The sequence below is a fragment of the Pongo abelii genome, chromosome 6 (genome assembly GCF_028885655.2).
Source record: "Pongo abelii isolate AG06213 chromosome 6, NHGRI_mPonAbe1-v2.0_pri, whole genome shotgun sequence".
In the NCBI taxonomy this organism is placed as follows: Eukaryota; Metazoa; Chordata; class Mammalia; order Primates; family Hominidae; genus Pongo; species Pongo abelii.
The window spans coordinates 134,230,138-134,236,763 of NC_071991.2; the positions used below are offsets into that span (position 1 = coordinate 134,230,138).

At 32.6% G+C, this 6,626-nt stretch overlaps 1 non-coding gene across 1 annotated transcript; it reads right to left on the bottom strand.

Moving 5' to 3' along the window:
- Window positions 1–6,024: 6,024 nt before the first annotated feature.
- Window positions 6,025–6,128, bottom strand: LOC112134528 (small nucleolar RNA U13). The gene has a single exon (XR_002915939.1). It is a non-coding gene; the product is annotated as a small nucleolar RNA U13 (small nucleolar RNA).
- Between the last annotated feature and the right edge of the window lie 498 nt (window positions 6,129–6,626).

The window sequence follows — 6,626 nt, forward strand, 5'->3', positions numbered from 1 at the left end:
ATCAGAGTGAACAGGCAACCTACAAAATGGGAGAAAATTTTCGCAACCTACTCATCTGACAAAGGGCTAATATCCAGAATCTACAATGAACTCCAACAAATTTACAAGAAAAAACAAACAACCCCATCAAAAAGTGGGCGAAGGACATGAACAGACACTTCTCAAAAGAAGACATTTATGCAGCCAAAAAACACATGAAAAAATGCTCACCATCACTGGCCATCAGAGAAATGCAAATCAAAACCACAATGAGATACCATCTCACACCAGTTAGAATGGCGATCATTAAAAAGTCAGGAAACAACAGGTGCTGGAGAGGATGTGGAGAAATAGGAACACTTTTACACTGTTGGTGGGACTGTAAACTAGTTCAACCATTGTGGAAGTCAGTGTGGTGATTCCTCAGGGATCTAGAACTAGAAATACCATTTGACCCAGCCATCCCATTACTGGGTATATACCCAAAAGACTATAAATCATGCTGCTATAAAGACACATGCACACGTATGTTTATTGCGGCATTATTCACAATAGCAAAGACTTGGAACCAACCCAAATGTCCAGCAATGATAGACTGGATTAAGAAAATGTGGCACATATACACCATGGAATACTATGCAGCCATAAAAAAATGACTAGTTCATGTCCTTTGTAGGGACATGGATGAAATTGGAAATCATCATTCTCAGTAAACTATCGCAAGAACAAAAAACCAAACACCGCATATTCTCACTCATAGGTGGGAATTGAACAATGAGAACACATGGACACAGGAAGGGGAACATCACATTCTGGGGACTGTTTTGGGGTGGGGGGAGGGGGGAGGGATAGCATTGGGAGATACACCTAATGCTAGATGACGAGTTAGTGGGTGCAGCACACCAACATGGCACATGTATACATATGTAACTAACCTGCACATTGCACACATGTACCCTAAAACCTAAAGTATAATAATAATAAAAATAAATAAAAATAAATAAAAATAACAGTACAAACGGGAGCCAACACCACTGACATCTCAACTGGTTCAGCTTACACTAATTTGACTGAAAAGTTAAAGTTGAGCAAACTTTCCATTCAATGAGTGCCAAAACCATTGTGTCCGAATCAGCTGCAGCCAAAGGCAGTGCTTTCAATAAAAATTTTAAACAAATGGGATGGAGATCCCGAAGCATTTATTCGAATAATTGTAACAGAAGAAAAAAAAACATGGCTTTACCAATGCAATCCTAAAGACAAAGCACAATCAAAGTAATAGCAACCGAGAGGTAGAAGTGGTCCAGTCACAGAAACAGCAGACTGTTCAAGAGCAAAGGTCATAGCAACAGTTTGGGGGATGCTCAAGGCATTCTGCTTGTTGACTTTCTGAAAAGCCAAAGAACAATAGCATCTGCTGATTATAAGAGTATTTTGAGAAAGTTAGCCAAAGCTTTAGCTGAAAATGCCTGGGAACGCTTCACCAGAGTCTTTCTCTACAATGACAATGTTCCTGCTCATTATTTTCATAAAATAAGGCAATTTTGTGAAAGTTTTGAGGGGAAATCTTTAGCTATCACCTTCCAGTCCTGATTTGGCTCCTTATAACTTCTTCTTCTTTCCTAATCTTTAAAAAAATCTCTAAAGAAAATCCATTTTTCTTCAGCTAATAATGTCAAAAAGGTCTGCTTCAACATGGTTAAATCCCCAGAATCCTCAGTTCTTTAGGAATGAACTAATATTATCACTTACAAAAGCTTCTTGAATTTAATGGAGGTTATGTTGAGGAATAAAGTTTACAGATTTTATTATATTTTATCTTTTATTTCCATGTTTCCAAAAATTGTTTGAAGTCCCCTCAAAACTCTCAAAACTCAACTGTTATAAAAAACATACAGTCCAGTTAGAAAATTATCAAAGTACATACATAGACATTTCACCAACGTGGTTGTACAGATGGCAAATAAACTCATGAACATATGTTTGGCATCCTTATCCAGCAGGGGTATGCAATGAGAAATCTCTACATACCAATCAGAATGGCTAAAATTTTTTAAAAAGTGAGAACATACTTTTAAATGTTGATGAAGATGGAGAGAAATTAGATCATTAATACATTGCCGGTGGAAATATACAATGGTATAGTCTTTTGGAAACTGCCTGAAAAACACTTCGGCAATTTCTTTAAAAAATAAACATACAACTACCATATGACCTGGAAATTGCAATCCTGGGCATTTTATCCCGGGGAAATAGAATTATCTTTACATATAAACCTGTAAACAAATGTATATAGCAGCTTTATTTGTAATAACCAAAACTGAAAACAACTCCAATGTCCTTTAATAGGTTAATGGTTAAATAAACCTTGGTATATCATATTATGAAATACTATTCAGCAATAAAAGGGTATGAATTATTCAAACAACCACCTGGATAACTCTCCAGAAAACCACAGAGAGAGGATAAAAGTCCAATCCCAAATGGTCATATTTGTGTTGTATAACTCCATTTATACTGTATAATTCCATTTATACAACATTATTGAAATGTCAAAATTATAAAAATGGAGAATAGATTAGTGATTGCCAGGGTTTAAAAAAATGTCAAGTGTGAGAGGGAAGTGAGAATAGAGAAAAATGAGGTAATAGTAGTGATGAACTGTTCTATGTCTTGACTATACCAGTGTTAATGTCTTGGTTGTGATACTGCAGTATAGTTTTCAATATGTTGCAATTGGGGGCAACTGGGTTTATGTTACACAGAATCTCTCTGTAATGTTTCTTATAAATGTATGTATATATACATTCATCTTAAAGTAAAAAATATTTTTTAAAAAATATGACAATTGTACAATGACAGTTGGAAGAACAAGAGAGATATTTTGTTGTAGGATCTCTATATAATACCTAAGGTGGTATGCATTAGTGAAGTACATTGCAAGCCTTAAAGGGCCTATTAAGAAAATTAAACAATGGGGTATATATAATAATTTAGTACAGAATATGAAATGAAATCATAAAAGATAACCAATGACAAAGCACAAAAACAAAAAAACAGGAACAAGGAATAGATAGAAAACATAAAAAACGATTATGCTGGTACAACTAACACTTAGAGTAACAATGTATTAATGTAAATGGTCTAAATTCACCAAAGGCTGGATAAATAATCTAGACTTCACCAAAATCCATTTATAAAACTCAACTCAAGTATAAATTGGTTAATATTTATGAGTATATATAAACTCACTTTAAACATAAGCATAAATATAACTTTACAATAAGTAAAATTATAAAATAAATTCTAAGCTTATATACATTTCAAAAAAGGCCGTATAATTTTGTTAAAATCAATGTATAACTCAGAACAAGGACTATTACTAGTGGGAAAGGAGGTCATTTCATAATAAAGGCATTAATTCATCAGGAGGAAATAGTAATTCAATGTTTATGCACCTAACAATAAACCTTTAAAACTAATAAAAATGGATATAAAAGGAGCTATAGACATATGCCAAACTACATTTGGAGATTTCAACAGCTCTCTTTTAACTGACACATCACAAAAATGACAATTAGTAAAAATAAAAATACAGAGAACAATAACATATTATTAAGAAAATTGACTTAATAGAGTTTAGAATATTAAACTCATATTCTTTTTGGAACATTAACTAAAATAGATCATGATATTGGCCATAAAACAAAGCTCAATATATTTGAAGTGATTGAAATCATGTGAATTGTGTTATCTGACTGGAAAATAATAAATTATAAATCAATAGCAGTAGGATATATGGACTATCCCAGATATATAGAAACTAAACAACATATTTTTATATAATTTATGGGTAAAAGAAGATATCAGAAGTTAAAAATATGTTGAATGGAATAAAAATGACAACATAACATCAAAAAATATGTTGGATGCAGCTAAAATAATGCTTCTATCCAGTAAAACAGTAAGAAAAGTTCACAAGCACACTAATCTTCACATTAAGCACAAAATAACACCAAAGAAGTTGAAAGCAGTGGTTCACTGACAATGAAACCTGAAAACAGCTCAACACTTGCCTAGATTAACTTAACTTGCCACACTGAAAGTCTATCAGAAGAAGCAGGCACATCTCAGGCATAAATACTCATTATTTTAGTTCTCAGTTCTACTATATGCTCAATACTCAATCAAAAGTTATGAGACACCCAAAATGCAGATAGAAAACAATACATAGTCAAGGGGCAAAATAATCAGCACAACTAGACTCAGAGATAATTGAGATGTTGGAATTTCAGAGAGGTATTTAAAAATAACTATGAGTAATGTGTTCAAGTCTCTAGTAGAAGAAACTGATAACATGTAATATTATGTGGGAAATTACAACAAAAATGGAAACCATAAAAATAATTTTAAAATACTGTAAATAAAAAACATGTTACCAAAGATGAAGACTCACTTTGACAGACTTGGTAGCTAACTCAAAGCAACTCAGCAAAGAATCTGGGAATTTGCAGATTTGTTAACAGAAATTACTCAAATTTAAGCCAAGGGAAAAAAAAAGTAAAAAACAAAAACAGAGCATCCCATGTTGTTGGACAATATCAAAATGTTTTAACATACATGTAATCCATCCCAAAATAAAAGGAAAAACAGTGAGAAAGAAAAATATCTGAAGGGATAATGGTTGAGAATTATTTTAAAAATTACAAAATACATCAAACTACAGATATAAGATATTTTGGGAACTCCAAGCAGGATAAATAATCAATGAAATAAAACACACATACACACTTAAACATATCATATTCCAGTAGCTCAAAACCAAAAGATAAAGGGAATATGTTGAAGGCATTCAGAGGGTAAAGTGATAGAAGATATACACAGGTAGAAAAGGGAGAATTCCAGCAGACTTCTTGTCAAAAATTATACAAGCCTGAAGTAAAATGATCACCATGACTAAAGCACCGAAAGTAAAATACTGTGCACCCCAAATTTTATGCATAGTGAAAATACCTTTAATAAATGCAAAAGAAATTGGGATAACTTTAGACAAACAAAAATTGATAATTCATTGCCAGCAGACCTGCACTACAGGAAACATTTTTTAAAATGGCCTCAGGAAGACCAGAATATATCAGAAAAAAATTTAGATCTGTCAGCAAACTAACAGAGGAACAGAAAACCAAACACCACATGTTCTCTTTCATAAGTGGGAGTTGAGCAACAAGAACACATGGATACAGAGAGGGGAACAACATACACCAGATCCTGGTAGGGGGTGAGAGGCTGAGGAGAGGGAACTTAAAGGGCGGGTCAACAGGTGCAGCAAACCACCATGGCACACGTACATCTATGTTAAAAACTTGGATGTTCTGTACATGTATCCTGTTTTTTTTCTTTTTTAGAAGGAATAAAAAAAATCAGGATGATCAAAAAAACTTTAGATCTGTACAAAGAAATAAAAATTTCTGGAAATGATTATAAATGTAAATATAAAAGATGTTCTAAAATGCATTAATTGCTGTAAAATATATTTTATTTTATTATTTATTTTATATATATTATATATTTTAATTGTTTTTAGAGACAGTGTCTCACGCTGGTGCCCAGGCTGAAGTGCAGTGGCATGATCATAGCTCACTGCAGCTTTGAACTCCCAGTCTCAAGCAATCTTCCTGCCTCCCAAGTAGCTGAGTCTACAGGAATGCACCACAATACCTGACTAATTATTTTTTTAATTTTTTTTTCTCTTTTGTAGAGACAGAATCTTGCTTTGTTGGCCAGTCTGGTCTCGAACTCCTGGGCTCAAATGAGCCTCCTGCCTTGGCCTCCAAAAGTGCTGGCATTACAGGTGTGAGACCCCATGCCTGGCCTTTAAAAGAAATTTTACTGCCTAACATGTAAAAAAGTTACTTAAATGTATTTTAAGTTTATAAGTATGTAAAAATAGCATAGATGACAAAAATAGCACAAAAAATAGGAGAGAGAAATCTGTGATTTGTAAAATTCTGAGTTTTCTCTTTTCTGTTTTTTTAAATTTTTTCATATCAAATGGGTAATGTATTAATGTCCTAATAAGATGTAAGAAAGGCACATCTCATATATGAGTTAAAAAACCCAGTCATCACATGTATAAGCTGCAAAATGATCTGTAAGAATCTTATACTACATACAAAACCATATAATATTCAAATCAATATTATAATTAATTAAAGATGCATATTATAAACTTTAGGGTACAAATTAAATTTTTAAAGAGATATGAATAATAACCTATAAATTGAGATTAAATAAACTCTTATGATACAAAATTACTCCAAATGCTATCAGGAAGAAAGAGAAATAAAACAACAAGAAACAGAACATATAGTATGTTTATGGGAATCTAAGATTGGTTCAACATTTGAAAATTATTCAGTGTAATTTACCAAATCAACACAAATAGAAAGAAAAGTTTGATCATCTCAATAGATGGAAGGAAAACATTTAACAGCTTTCAACATTCATCAAAGTTAAAATGTCAGTAAAGCTGGAAGAGAACTTTCTCAACTTGTGAAACGTATACGCCAAAAACAATAACAACAACAAAAAAAACCCAAGTAAAATTATATAAACGGCGACAGACTGAATGTATTTCCCCCAAAATC